The 15,284-nt window shown below is 39.7% G+C and overlaps 1 long non-coding RNA gene across 1 annotated transcript; it reads left to right on the forward strand.

Moving 5' to 3' along the window:
• The first annotated feature begins 6 nt into the window (after nt 1–6).
• Nucleotides 7–13,269, forward strand: LOC121672800. Its single transcript, XR_006018998.1, has 3 exons — nt 7–105; nt 2,368–2,376; nt 13,259–13,269. It is a non-coding gene; the product is annotated as an uncharacterized LOC121672800 (long non-coding RNA).
• The last annotated feature ends 2,015 nt before the right edge of the window (nt 13,270–15,284 follow it).

The following is a 15,284-nucleotide window of genomic DNA, read 5'->3' on the forward strand; positions in this document are numbered from 1 at the left end:
GCCGGGGGCGGCTGGAGCCGGGAGCGCCGGGAGCCGGGAGCGCCGGGAGCCCGGACACGGCGGGAAGGCGTCTCAATGCGGGGCCGCTGCAGCAGGTGTCGGCTTGTTTGGTGTGGGGCAGCCTGCCGTATAAGCACATGAAGGGTTTTCTCCTTCAGCAGGCTAGACGGGAAAAATGGGCTGTGTGCGGGGTGTTTAATTATTTGTAAACTTAATTGTTAGCTTTTTTTTTTGTACAGCCATCCATCATGTTGTATGTTTCATTTGTATTTACTTGTTTAAACTGTTGCTTAGATAGTAAGTGAGCACCAGATACTGCCTTAGTTGATTGTGTTTTCCATGGTGATGAATGGTGCTGTGTACCTACTGACCTTGATAGAAAGTGCTCCGCGAAATTTAACTCTTCGTACTTGGGTAAATAAGGCAATTCCAAACGCTTAGGTTTGGAGTAGAGAGGGGATATCAGATGTCTTAGAGTTGCTCTTCCTCCCTTGCCAATGGAAGATTATATGCCACCTGTATGGAAAAGAGACTACACATTTTGCCAGTTAGGTGGGAATGTGTAAGCCCATGTGGAATTTACACTGCCTAAAGATTTTTATGCACAGGAGTTGTGTTTGATGGTTCTGATGAAGAAAGGCAGAGGGTTGCTTGTGGCTTTGGTTGGGGCTTTTGGTTTCGTATTTTCTGTTGGTTGGTTGGGATTTTTTTTTCTTTTTAGGGTGAGGGGAGACATTGAAACCTTTCTTTGAACAGTCATTTAATCTTCATGATAAATAGACTTCTGTATTTGCGGTTCTAATTTCTGGCTAATATGTTCACTTTTCACCGGGTAAGTCAAAATTGGCAGAAATAATGAAAAAAATTCCCTGCTCAGGGGAATCATCATGTGAAGATAAGGTTGGTGGGAGGGCCTCTAATTTTCTGGATAGCAGAAGGATGTGACCAAGTAAAACATGGCTTTAGCAGCTTTGATTCTTCAGACTAGAGAAAAGTCCCTTTGGCATTCTTATGCTAAAAATGTAGGCTAAGACTTCCCCTTGAAGCCTTGATTTGGAAATGCCCATCTCTACCACATCTAACTTTTTGCTTTAGATTCCAAAGTAGATTTAGTCTGTTCTAATCTGCAGAGCAGGGTTCTGGAGTAAGTCTTTGTTTAAATTAAAAAAAAAATACTTGTATGTATGTATATGTTAAGAGATGTCCTATTTTGGGTTTGAATGCATACGTCTGAATCCATTATTCTGCAGGTTTCTTTTTTTCTATTGCCTCGATAGCATTTCAGTCTAATCAGTATGCAGTAGATGATGGTCTTGCTTTCTAAATTTAGCTGCTGATGTTCATATACTGCTTGGTATTCTATATTGCTCTTTGTAGTGGGCATCCTGCATAGATAGATCAGCCCCAATGGCCTTTGTCCTGGAAAATGCATCATCCCAGTTGACATATTAGCAGTGGGCTTTTTAATGGGATGAAGCATGTTAATCTAGCATGCTTTAAGACCAATGGAGTCTTCAGGTGTACTAATGTGTACTTGTTCTTTGTGTGTGCCTCATGCCTCAGGGAGAGAAACAGAGTGCATGTCACATTATGCTAGTGTTTAGTTACTACTCTTTTTCAATTTTTTTACTCCCATATTTATGCAGAGAGCATGGGTGTTCTGTCAGAAGCAGGTTTGTAGTCCAATGGGATGTTCCAGCGTTAGGACACCAGGCTAAGGTGAGCAGATTGGTAATCCAGGGCATAGTAGGATTAGTCCACAGGGTGAAATCTGGTAAATTACTTTTCTACCTGAAAATCCCTTTAACTTTTAAGTATATTTTTTCATTACAGCACCTATTACTGTGACAGATGTGACTTTCCATAAATTTTTGGCAAGTGGCTTACTGTTTCCTCTGGGAGTCATCAGCTATTTCTTACCCTCCTTGTTCATATTTTAGCATCTTAAGCCAGTTTAATTGCCATGGCTGTGAAATAAAAAATACCCATCATAACATGTGATTGTGTATACTGTTGAAAAAGTCACTGAATTGTAAGCATCTCCAACAGCTTTTGTAGGTGTGTGAAGTTTTGAGAAATAATGGCTGTTCTAATGAAATTATTAGGAAATTTTTCAAGGTGAAGAGAAAGCTGACTTAAGAATTGCTGTTACTCCTCCTTTCTAATGGCGGATTTTCATAGAGGACTTAGTTTTATGAATTGCAAATAAAAATTCGTTTTAAAATAACTGATTCCCCCATAGTGATTGGGATGATTCCCAGAATCATGTGTGGCGCTGACTTTTGTTTTCAGCTCTTTGGTATTGTGGCATGGATTTAAATGCTCTTGGGAGTCCTATGCTATATGTGCATCCTGGCTGCATGTCAGTCTGCCAAGGTGCAGTCATAGGACAAAAATAAGACAGAACAGAAAATAATTAATGCAGGATGTGAAGCTGTGTAAGGGAAAATTTCAGGAGTCTCATTACTTTCTCTATGGCTTTGTGATCTTGTTTTTTCTGTTAAATTAAGTGATACAAAAGTAAAGTAATGCAGCCAAGCTTACTTTCATTTGGGTTTCACAATGATGCAAGTTAGTTTCCAAAGTGAATCTTACACCTTCAACCTGTCCTCTCCTTTTTTATATCAGATAAGAGGCTGAAAAGCATTGGTTTTATTTGATGCAGGCAGGTGAAACAAACTTGCATAATTTTCTTTCTCAAGGCTTCTTGCAAGCCTTTTGTCAAGGACCACAGAATTGCTAAGATTCAAGGTTTACAGGTTGTGTGCTGTAATTTAGGGTCACAAAATTATGTAAGTTCTTGATGACTGTAGGAAGAGTGGATACAGATTTATCACTCCAGTTATGCTGGTTCTGTGCCATATGTGTGCTTTATGTAGGAAAAGTTGTTTTTTGATTCCTAACTTAGTTGAACTATAAATTAATTTCCAAATATCCTGAGAGCATATTTAAACCACAGGAAATTCCTTTTTCTACAGGAAAGTGATTTTGTACCATACCTCTTAAGGCATGAAACTCTGTGTGTGTGTGTGTGTGTCTTTCCCATCTGCAGAGATGATGGGAGACTTGTCTTTGGCTTTGGACCCAGCATGGCATCACAGTCATTCAAAGAATGTGCTCATGCTTTGACCAAGAAATTTAGTTTAGTGCTTTGTTTGATTAACAGGCATCTATAACCTGGTGTCTTGTAGTCAAGAAGACCTTTTGCCATCTCTTTTTGATAGGATATTTATAAAACATTCTTTTGGCTTTGGTCCACTTACTGAGGTGGAAGTTACAAAAAGCAGGATGGATTAAATGCAGTGCACTGTGTTTGGCAGTCACTGGGAGTAAATATGCAATAGAATTGCTTTTCTTGTTTTTGTGGTGGCTTTAGGAGGGAGTAGAAACAAGAAGTGCAGTTATTTGTGGTGTTACATCTGTGGTATTTTCATTCTTGCTTGTCTTTGGTAACTTTTAAACCCTGGCTTTTGTAGTCTCCCAGACTTCCCAGTGCTACAGGTAAAACTAGTTTGAATCACTCTTTAGAGTTCCTAGATGTAGAAAGTCAAATTGCTAGCAGGATATGTTCATAGTAATGTGCTTATTAACACTTTGTTTTTTCTCACAGTATTTTTTTTTTTTGGTTTTTTGTATCATCTGCCAAAAGAAAGACTGGTTTCAATGATGAGCATGCTGCCTCATAGCACATGTACATAAGAACTAAGACAGCTTTTATCAATTAAGTGGAAAATATTGAGTGTACATACCAACTTCTTACTCTTAAAGTTATAAATGAGCCAGATTTGTTTGTCAAATGTAAGGTTTGGAATGGATTTATGACAATAGTACTCTTGATAGTGAGGACTGGACTTTACCTATGAAGGAATGCTTTCCACTTCGTCGCTCCTAAGCTTGTTTTTAAAAAGCTTGTTTTAGATTTTGTTCAAACAGATGTAGTCTAAACTAATTTAACCAGTACTAGCACCCTAAGTCACTCCACACAAAAAATGCTTGTGGGGGCTATGGAGGGAATACTGAGGAACAGATCTGACTTGAAACTACCCTGGCCTGTCTTTCCACCTGGCGGCTGTTTACCCTGACCAGGTTGTTGTGTTGCCATGTTGAAGGGTTGCACAAGGATGAGAATGAGCATTGGGAGGCTGAAGGAAAGTGGAGGCGTAAAAACTCTGACCTCATGTTAGTCAATGTCTGAGTAGTCTTGAAATGTGTTTCTGATTCTCTTTTGGTAGCTACGAAAACAGCACTATGCTTGGTTTGGTTATTCTTTTATATGAGAAAAGGCAAAAAAAGATTTTTGCTCATCTTGTAATTTACAAGCTACTTGAATAGCTCTGGATTGCCTGCTTTAATAAAAAAGTAACTTGGACTGTAAGAGAAAACAGAATGGATTTTTATTAGTTTTTTTTATATGGGTCCATTTGATTCTAAGACTATGTTGATGAAGGAAAATCAAGATTTCACTGTGCCTCCCTACTCCCCAGACTTTATTTAAACAGTTGTCTTGCCATGTGGAAAAGGTCAGCTGAGTACAGCATATGTATTTGCCCAGCATGTTTGAACACGTTGCCCTAAAGTTTGTTAGACTGTTACTAGATTTTTTTTTTTAATTGTCTTTTTTTCTATCCTCTTGAAAATTTTACTGCTGATGTGGGAGCTTCTCTTTCTTAACCCATCTTCTTCACCCTCCTCAGACCCTAAAAAAGAAGTTATTGATGGTCACTGCTTTCTATCCACAGAATTAACTTTTTGACCTCAAAGGTTTTCAATGAAGAGGGCAAACACCTGTTTTCAGACTTCTTAAAAGTCCAGGGGATGCATTCTCCAAGTTAAAAACTAGTGTTCTAGAAGAATGTACTTACTTAAGAGAAAGAAGCTAGAAAAGATTAACCAGGAGGTTTAATTTGCATCAGTTGTTTTGAACTCATCTTTGTTGGAGTGCAGTTTATCTGTGGCTGCTTAAGGACAGGACAGGGCAGTTGGCTGGGTCTTGACTGGGTGCTCTTGCTCTCTCCTTGTTCAGCTCTTGGCTGAAGTGGCTCCTGCAAGTGGCTCACAGCTCAGTGCAGTGCTTGGAAGCAGTGGAAGCATGGCTAGGGAAAGTAAACAGACTGACAGTCTGCTGTTTTCCTCAGTTAAATGAAACTGCACTTTCGGTCTGTGTTCCCGATTGCTGCACAGCCATCTGACTGCAGATGGAGGGGCAGCTTTGTTATCTGCGTGAGAGGATCTAACTTCAGGCCACTGTCAAGAAGTGACCAGGCCTGCTTTTCTGCATTTGAGTGAGAAAGTTAATGAAAAAATAAAATTTCCATTGGTAGAGTTGTTTTTTGCCAACTTGCCACCCTATTATGTGTCATTTTGCAAACTTACCTGTGTTAGCATAAGGGGAGCGGAAGGGGCACATGATGGTGAACAGATCCACCCTGGTAGCAGCTGTCAGATTGGCACAGCTGTATCATAAAACATGTTGTAAGTTACCTGTGCTAGAAATGAGTGCATCTACTAGTACATCTACATGGTGTCTTGACTTTGTTGGCAAAGCTCATAAAGAAGCTGCTGTAACTACTGTTTCTCTGCTCCTGTACCCCACTGTAGCTTGCTGGTCTGTGTTATGCTAGTTACAAGTGCATATTGCAGGACTGCTCTGTATTCGAATAACTGAAATTATAAATCCATACTTTTATTTTCTGGTTATTTTTAACCCAGATTATTTTTATGAGGCAGTTTGTAACGTGGTCCTACACTGGCTGCCACCTGCGGAACAGAGCATCAGATGAGAACAGTAAGAACTGATCTGTGAAAGGCAAGCAGGAACTCTCTGCAACCAGCTTCTTTGTTGGCAGTCCAGAAACTCCATCTTTACCATGTAGCATTTATTCCTGACGAACTTCTCCATGTAGACAAACTTACAGTATTTAAACTGTGCTAAGTGTGCTGACATTTACAGCTCTGTGAGTGGGAGTGCTGTGGTGGAAAATTACACGAAGGTGAAAGGAAGGGCTAGCATAGCCTTTGCTAGGTAGGAAGCTAAAAGATCTGCAACAGCAGAAGGAACCCAAAATCATATGACTCTGCAGACATTGGGAAAAGAACTGTTTCCAATCTTAAGAGAATGGTTGTTTCAGCTCTGTCATCTATACTTTGTTTCTTCGTTTTTTTTTGACTTATGCTTCTGTCATTTTGCTTGACAATATCTCTTTATCTTGACAGCCATGAAGGTATGCTGTAGGCATGCATGCTTCTAATAGATGGGGTTATTTGCAAATACATTTGCTTCAAATTGCTGCTGTTTGAACCAAAGCAGAAAAGCAAGGAAGGCAGAGAGAGAGAGAGATTTTGGGCTTGTCTCTTGCTTTCGTTTGCCTGGTTTTCCTGCCTCATTTCTGTCTGAGGTAGCTATGTGGATGGCTATATAATTGCTAGCATTGCTGTCCCAGTTGCCCTAGGGGCTGCAGTACTTGACCAGAACAGTTTGAGGGTTGCTGTGCTGTCCTAATTTAGATGAGATGTTAGAAGAGTTGAAATGCTTCTGGCCCCCCCCCCCCCTTCCTGTTCTGTGCAGAAATGTGGTAATTGCTCTGAATTCTTTCTTAGTTTAGTGGCAGTGAGTCAGATTCTTAGCTGGTATGTTTGGCAAAGCTCTCTTTTGTGAGTGCAGCAGTGCTGTTGTTCTTCAGCTGGGGACCTGTCCCCCTGCTTCTGTTCAAGGCATGGAGCCCTGCTTGCTGTTTGAACTGTCTGACCCTCATCAGCGCAGAGTGAGCTCTAATTTTCTGTCTAATGCAGAGGGATTTGCTTTAGTAGTAAAAACACTTACTTGTCCTCTGCTGCTGTATGATTCTAAAAAGTTTTAATTTTAGGTGTGATGGAAGCAGAACTGATCTTGCTTTCAAGAGAGCATTTAGAAATAATTTTCATGCTTTCTTCATGCACTGAAGTGTTGAAGAATTGGTTATTGTTTAGGCAGGTAACTGATAGTCTCCGCTATCCATGTGCTGAGGGACTGTGCAAAATGATGTCAAAGCAGGTGTTTGAAAATGTCCACAATTTGATCCATTTTTCTAGTAGTTACTCAAGTGTGTGTGGTCACCTGAAGCATTTTATCAAAAAGCTGACAAAGAGTTCTAAAATTACGGAAACTGAGGCTGAAGCAAATTGGAATTTGTAAAAATCAGTACTACAAAAGTCTTGATGTTACTGATTTAGATACTCCTGCCCTTTTGTGAGCATTGGTCAGCATCACCTCAGCAAGGAAGTCAGTGGAGTCATGGGAGATGTTTGTGGATTTTGTGTCTGATGAGGAAAGGCAAATGCTTTGTCCTTTGGAAGGAGGAGGACTAAAGGAGTACAGAGACCGGTGTTTTCTCTGCAAGGGTACATACCAACCTTGAGTCATTGAGCTGTGGAAATAATGCCACTTGAACAAATGGACTTGCTAACTCTTGGTAAAATTTTACAGGTATTTGAGAGTAAACATGCAGATCCAAGTAGTAGTGTGAGACACCTGGAAGGCTTGGTCACTTTTTCTGTATGCTAAAAATGAGGATTGACATATTGCTTTTGCCTGGAAAACGTCTGTGTTGGTGTTGCAAATTGTGTTTTTAAGTGATTTGCTTCCTTGATACAAGCTGTTTGAGGAAGGAGTGCTACGGAGTTAACATGCTGTTTTAACCACACACAGCTGTGGAGGAGGTTTTGAGCCCAGCATGATTACTGAACATTGGACTGTTTTTTGTTCACAATTATGGCACTGTCAGTGCACTTTAGAAAATTACTTTATTTGAAATTTGCACACACTAAATCTTTTTTAAAAAGCTGTGTAGAAGCATCACGAGGTAAAACTGCTTAGAGTATTGTGCCTTTGCTGTATTTTTTCCTTTCTTGTTCTTCTATTTTTGTCTCTCCAAAAGTCTATCATTATGGAAAGACATAGTTAAAACTTGGCTTAGCCCCTTCTATCCTGCAAGACTAAATTGTTCTTAAGGCAAACCAGTTTAATTGTATTCCAAATGCTTCCTTTTTGCATTGTTTGTTTCTATTAGGTAAATGGTCCCGCTGGGGATAGTATCTTCAACTCCTTGTATGCTCCAAAGCATTATTATATTTCAGTCTGATTCTGTTAAAGTTATATTGTGCTGGGGCAGCAAGACAATGGTGTGCATTGGTTTGGGGTTTTTTATTTTGTAACATAACCAAAATTTTCTTTAAAGCTATTTTGGTCTTGGATATACAGTAAGTCTCCCTGTCTCTGCTCTAAACATGACCGTGTTAGAAGAACAAATTGATGCTGAATGCAGATGGCACCCGTGTCCTGGAGCTGTACTGTAAGAGTGTCTGGGAATAATCATGTAGTAATGCTACTGCTGAGCTTATGGGAGGTTTTGGGAGTAGGAAGCCATTTTTCTGAACAAACTTCTTTTTTCCGTGATCTGTATCGCTGGCTTTGAAACACAGGGGATGGTTCCAGGAATTGTCCTGCAATAATTGTTCTTTGAAAAACTGCTTTTAAGTTTGCATTGCAACTGCAGGGCTGTAAGCTGAGGGACCAAAACTGAAGCCATCTTTTGAGTCCTTTCCATTTTTTTCTGTTAAATGGTGACATGTTGCTCCTGGTTGTCAATTTGTCCTACGAGAAAACAATCCTTGATGTTTAACTGCAGAGTCTGCAGGAACCTCTCCAGTTCACTTGTCACACTGAGGGGAGCCCTGCCTTGCACAGGCAGGCTGCTGCTGTAAAATGAAGTCCTTGCAGCCCTGTCTCCCACTTCTCTGCCCCCAGGCTGGTCTTTTATAAAAGGGTTTGGAAAACTTTTCCTCCTTCTTGCCTGGCCCTGTGTCCGAGGGGAGTTGTCGGTAAGCAGGGCCGGGCTTCTGGCCTTATCTTTGTTGTCAGAGCTGCCTGCCTGGTAGGTGGCAGTGGGGGCAATGCTTTTCAAATGAGACTTTCCTGTGCTTAGGGAGGCCCTTGTTTTTTTTGTTTTAACAGCTTCCTATTGTTTGAAACAGCAGGTTATCCCCTCCCATGCTATTCTAGCTCTTTCCTCCTCCCTTAAATAATTTTTCTGTGCAAGTATTACTCAGAGCAGTTAATCTCGCAGTGAGTCCTCAATTTTCCCAACTTGCTCTGATCTCCAGCTTCTGTTGTGATACCAGTGTGAAGTTCACACAATAAATAGAAAGTAGTTTCTGAAGGTAGGTCTTTCTGATTTTTAATTCAGCATCACCACCACTGTGATGTGACTTTTTTGATTGAATTCAAATTGTCATAGGAGTTCTCTCCAACATGTGATACTGAAAGATAGAAAATAATGCTTTTCAATGTTTTCTGGCTTTTGTTTGTAAGATACAAAGAAAGAGTATTGCTTCAGTTCATTATTCATATGTTTATCATCATTTTCAGTGTTCCAGTCCTGCTGACTAATGGTGTTTCATATGTTTACATTTTATTTATGATGTTCTACCTCTGTGAAAGGCACTCTCTAAGCCATAAGCTGCCTCTGGTCCACCATACCATAACTTTTTGTATCTGGTAGTATCCGTGATAAATTTGAAGATAAAGCCAGTCAGAATCTCTTCTCATCGTATCAATTGTTACAGCTGAAAGGGATGTTGGCAGTTCATTTCCCATCCTACTTACTTTACAGTGTAAGAATTACCTAGTCAGAAGCACTCCAGACTGCTTTTTTGATAAGTTAGTTGTGTTTTTCCTTCCCTCTACTTCTTGAATTCTGTGGAAGAAAGTTGATAATTAAATGAGGTACTGAACCTATGCAGAACTTTTCTGTTATTTTAATGTGCTGATTTATAAAAGTCAACTTGCTTTAGTTGGTTTCCTGGTCCCCTGCTTTCTATCAATGTCTTGTTTCCAAAATTAGTAATAATTTTGTGATTGTTTGAAGTCTGTCACTACTGTTTCATACTTCTCACTGGTTCAGCTTAGCAAAAAGTACATATTTGTTTAAATTTCTAGATTTGAAAGAAAAAGAAACCAAAACCCTTATATTATTTTGATGTATTTGGTGACACTAAGCAGAAGTTTTAATTCCATAAAATGGTAAGTCCAGTTCTAGACTTGGTCATCAGAGAGGGTGAAGGAGGGGGAAATAATCTGTATATCAGTTCCAGTACTTGTCGTTCAGTATAATAAGCATTCTGCCAGTTCTAAGGCATTCCAAATTTTTTTGAAGGAATAACTTCTTAGGCAGCATAAAACAGACCAGAATTACAAAGACATTGATTATAGTCTTCAGAGGCAGGATTCATCTGATCCATACCTGGAAGATGAAGTCCCGCTCTCCTTGCCCTAACTATAACTTCTTGATAAGCTGATTCAGGTCACTAACCTAGTAGGAAATAAAGCAAGCCCACTCCTCCCCTCTTGTCATCCCTCCAAAAGTGCTAATTTTGTGAGCCGAATTTGCTTCTGTGAGCCTAAGTGTGAACTGCCTGCCCCAGAGCACTGGTGTGGAGGAAGAAGTGCCTTCTTCATACTACTCTGGTGGCCCTAAGATCTTGGCTTCATTTGGTTATTTCATAAGGTTCCTCTCAGAGGTAGGTTGTCTGTCTGAGATGATACATCCTCTTTCTAGAACACTGTATTTCGTGGGAGTTAGAGAAGCCATAGGCTTTTTTATTACTGTTATTGTAACTGACAGTTCGGAAACCTCTTGGGTTTTTTTGAGGGAGAAGTGTTGCAATGGACATGCAGGAGTTTGTTTTTCTGAAGTTGTTAATTTATAATGTAGTTATGTCTGTAGGTTATGACAGTGGTCTCAGAGTTTTAGGTGTCTTAAAAACCCAAACAGGATGATTCCAGGTTAAAGAGTTCTCTGTTTAAGGCCTGGGAAACATGACAAACAGGCTGAGGAGTGAAGGAAGCAGACTGTGGTGGCTGTCAGGATGAACAATGGTTTTGGCACACCTGCTGCATTGCTGCTGTGCTTCTCCATGCTTGGCAGGAAAGGAGTGATTTGGAGGATAACCAGATAGTTTTGTAGATATTTTTGGTATGTTTCCATCTTCTCTGAGGGAGAGAAAACAGAAGCACTTGCTTTATAATGTAACTAATGGCTGGTTGAAGACTGGCACCATCAACTTTTGGGGCAGGATTTAATAATGCACATAGAAATGTGAAAGTCAATATTATGCTAGACTCGGGGGCCCTTAGAAGGGAGTGCAGGGAGACTGATGTACCATGGGAAGGGGGAATAGTTGGATATAGTCGAAGTGATGTGTTAGAAATTTTTGCTCATACTGCCCCTCTGAATAGCTATAAACATAATCAAAAAGCAAAATTAAGAGAGCTGAAAAAAATGCACTTGGCAGATGTTTTTTCAGTATGACAGTTTTTTAACTCTACCATGTTCCAACTGATGTTATTCAGTTGATGCTTCTCCTGGAAGTTGACACAGATGTAAGATGTGAGACCAGATTACAAAGAATCCTATATCACAGCCATATCATTTCATCCATTTTCCAGTTGTGTCTATTCAGGCGCTGATGTAATCATATTAATAGTCTTTTTAATTGATGTGTAATGCCATACATATTTATACAAACTTTTTCTGAAGCATCTCATGTACTTGATTTCACAAGAGGGTATTGCTGTCCTAAATTGTTGACTACCTGGGTCACCAGAGTATATTGGAATTGGAGAACTTAGGTGTACTGGGAAAAAATGAGAATGCTAAAAAAGCTGGAAGAATTTCTTTTTAGTCTAGCAAAGAAAATGCATCTAATACTGTACTTTTTGTCTCAAGCTTGGAGTTTAACTTCAAATGGAGTGACTTCAGTTCTGACTGACGAGAAATGTAAGATTTTTTCAGATCATCCACTTACTTGCATGTGTGCATGCACACATGTGCGTGATTTATTTTATTTTCTTAATCACAGAGGAAGGATGCATAGACTCTTAATCTGGATAAAATATTCTTATTTTTTCCTGTTTCCCTTACAGGTGTGTGTATAAGGAAGTGTGACTTGCTGTAATGCTGGTTAAGCAATGGATAATAATTATAGTAACAGTGTGTCTGAACGCTTTCATCTAGTATTGAAGGAAAATTTTGTAAATGGTTTCTCAAAAAAGCATTTATCATGGTGTAATGACATGACTGAAAATACCATTGTGATGTGGGTAACCCTTCTTGATAAGGATAGCTGTTACAGATGTTGCTTTCTCAGATGTCAGGTGATTGTTCTTGAAGCCTGGTTATTCTGAGGGGAGAGGACTTTTAAACACGACAGTGTTTGATTTTGTCCTTTTATTGCCTTGCTGATGTTCTGGATCTGAAATTTTTTCTGCACCAAGTTGCTAACACAACAGTTGCATCTCTTCAGCAGCTTCTTGTGTTGCCAGCATATTGTCTAGGGAATTCTGGGGGAAACAAGCTCTATTGTACAGCGTTACAATGCTTGTAGACGCGAGCCTGGAGCAATATCAGCTGGTCTTGCACTAACAGGATTTGGCAAGAGAAGGTGTGGGCAACATGTGACTGCTGTGCAACTGAAAGGTGAAAATTCTGTCCTGTGACCAGCTCTAGGGGATCCTGGTGTGGGGAGTGTTGACTGTGTAACCTGTACTGGAGCCTGTAGGAAGAAGCAAGCCTTAGAGATCATCTTGGATTGCCATGGCAGGATATGGAGACCTCCGCAGTTTTTGAGGTGCCTAACCCCTCTGCTGTGGTGAGTTCCCAAAAGACTGAAAGGATTTGAACATCAAAAAAGCCAAATTTTATTTCAATAATAACAGAAATGTTACTTTTGTAAAAAGAGAAAATTTAAAAAAAATCTTGGGAAGACAAAATGGAAATAGGCTTGTGTGCAAGTTTCCTGTTACCAACTATGTCTTGCCTTCCCAGCCTGTCAGTCACTGAGTGGTCCCAAATATCTTACTGGAAATTTTGTGCTATTGAAGAGCAGCCAAACCACACAATCCCTGGAGCTTTCATCTTTGAACACTCTTAATATCTCCCCAAGAGGGCAGGATGGGACTGTACCCCAGCCCCCAGGGGTGCTACATGGCGCAGCCACACTCTTAAAGAATTACACCCATAATTAGAAGCCAGAAACCAAATGCTTACATAAATGTTATCATCCTGAGACCCAGTTGCTTTCCTGTTCCCTACTGTGTGTGATGGAGTGGAAGAACCCCTAAAGCCGCTGTTGTCTCTTGCCTGAGACCTTTCTCAAAGCTTCTCTGTGCTCCAGTGCTGTTCCCTAAGGCACTTTGCTTAAGGGGTGACACACATCATTGTAGGCTGGGCATTCTTCTCTACGGGGGAAGAAAAAAGATGAACACAGAATGTAAGATACAAGTTCAGGAAGCTGTGCTTTCTAAATTTCATGTGTTGTGTGCTGGACTAAGCCAGAAGCTGTGTAATCCTTTGTGCTTAACCGTACAGCACTCCTGGGAGTCACTGTTTAAAGGGTATGTGGGTTGTATTCAGTTTCACAAGTGATTTCAGCCAGTGCGAGATCAGATTTGGGGGAGTAAAAGAAGTAACTGCTTGCTTTTCTGTAGAGCTCAGACCTACAGCAGCATTGAAAAAGTTGAATTACTGCTGAAAGGAATTAAACTGAGCTTCTGAAGTAAACTTTTAAAAAAATTTTTTTTTTCTTTGTTACAGTACAGGCTGAAATCCTGTTGTCTGATGTTGAGCTAGACTGCAGTTTTCTCTAGCTACTCTTTCAGTGTTGAACTTAGTGGCTTTAACCTTTGTTAATTGTCAAAATTTGTTGGCTGGGTACTTTGCAGCCCTGTTAGGACAGGCCTTCTTTTTGTGTATGAAGGCATGTGTACATATCCTTAAATTTGCTCCTTGTCATTCTGTTTTAAAATAACAACAGCAACAAGTTTCATTAAGGATGTTTTCCTTTCCACATGTACTAGTTGGTTAAATGTATTATAACTTTCCTGGGGACCTTCAGAATTCTGTTTTAATTTTATCTTTAACAGGTTTCTTCAGTTGCTAAGAGAAGAACTTTTTGACCGACCTCTTCATGATCTTCTGCCAGCGAACAACCCACAAATAATGTGGGAAGGCCCCTTTCAGGGTATATACCTCCTCTTGAGTGCTTCCTGGGGCTGGGGTTTTTTTCTGGCCAGGGGATGTTTTGGTTTTTTGGGGGAGGAAAGAGGGTTTGTGGTTTTCATTTAGTTGAGTTTGTGCTTTTTTGGTGGGGTTTTTTTGTAGGGAGCTTCTGGTGCCACTCAGTTGGGTCATTTTATTGCCAGGCAGAGAAAAAAAAATAATCAAAGCTGTTGACATCATTCTTCTTTTTCTTACCCCAACACCCAACTGGTCTGTTCAGCTTGTATTATACCGCATTTGCACAGCTTCTGCTTCTGTGACCCGTTAGGACAGAGCCTGCTTGTGCTTAACAAGAGTCTCTTTCATGCTTTGTGGATCTCTCCAGGCCACAGCGGGACACAAAATAATCCCTTTTGCATTTGGTAGTTTCACAGTACTTTTCTGGTGAAGATAAAATAACCTTTCTGAATGAAAACAATAACATCATCTCCATAAGCCTGGTTTTGATACAAGGAAATTGTGTCATTGTTTCTGCATCTTATAAAATGAACAGCAGTTTGTTTGGGTTTTTTTTTCCTTAGCAGATTACTTACAGATTTTAATCTTTTAAAATCATGGGAAGAGTGTTATAAGTTTTTTAAATCAATATGGAATTTGTTTCTTATGGTAGCATCTATTAAGACTTAGAGAACCAGTTTTTTTGAGTTGTAAAATAAAAATTTGAATTCAGACTTTGAATTCAATGAGGCCAAAGTTTTGTGAAAGTTCCTATGCAATCTCATGGCTTCACCTTATTATTAGTTCTAACATAAAAGATCTGTATTTCAGAAAACTTACTTATACAACAATCTGCTTTGCACACATGAAGCTTTCATTTTCGTATGCTGTGCATATTCTCTAATGTTTTAATTTCTGAAATGTTTGACAAGTATAATGTGTATGACAAAGAAAATATCCTTTGCCTGTTTGAACCATCTACTCCAATTTTCACATTGTGAGATTGGTTAAACTTGGATTTAAGGCTTTTTTTACAATCTTTCAGATGTTTTATACCAGAAGAATTCAAGCAATTTATCTATTTGTAAGGGGCTTCTCAGTGAAAGTAAAATTTCAGGTAATGGAGGCAACTGCACATCCTGTTATACAAGGGTTCCTTTCCTGTGTCTGTAGGAACCATTTCATGATTTTGCCTGTGTTTGATGTTTAGTTGTGAGTTCAGGATTGTTGTGCATTAAGTTGTTATTACCCTCT

The sequence above is a fragment of the Corvus kubaryi genome, unplaced genomic scaffold (assembly GCF_017639235.1).
Source record: "Corvus kubaryi isolate FWS band 111438036 unplaced genomic scaffold, C.kubaryi_AGA036_p1.0 64970, whole genome shotgun sequence".
Taxonomy (NCBI): domain Eukaryota; kingdom Metazoa; phylum Chordata; class Aves; order Passeriformes; family Corvidae; genus Corvus; species Corvus kubaryi.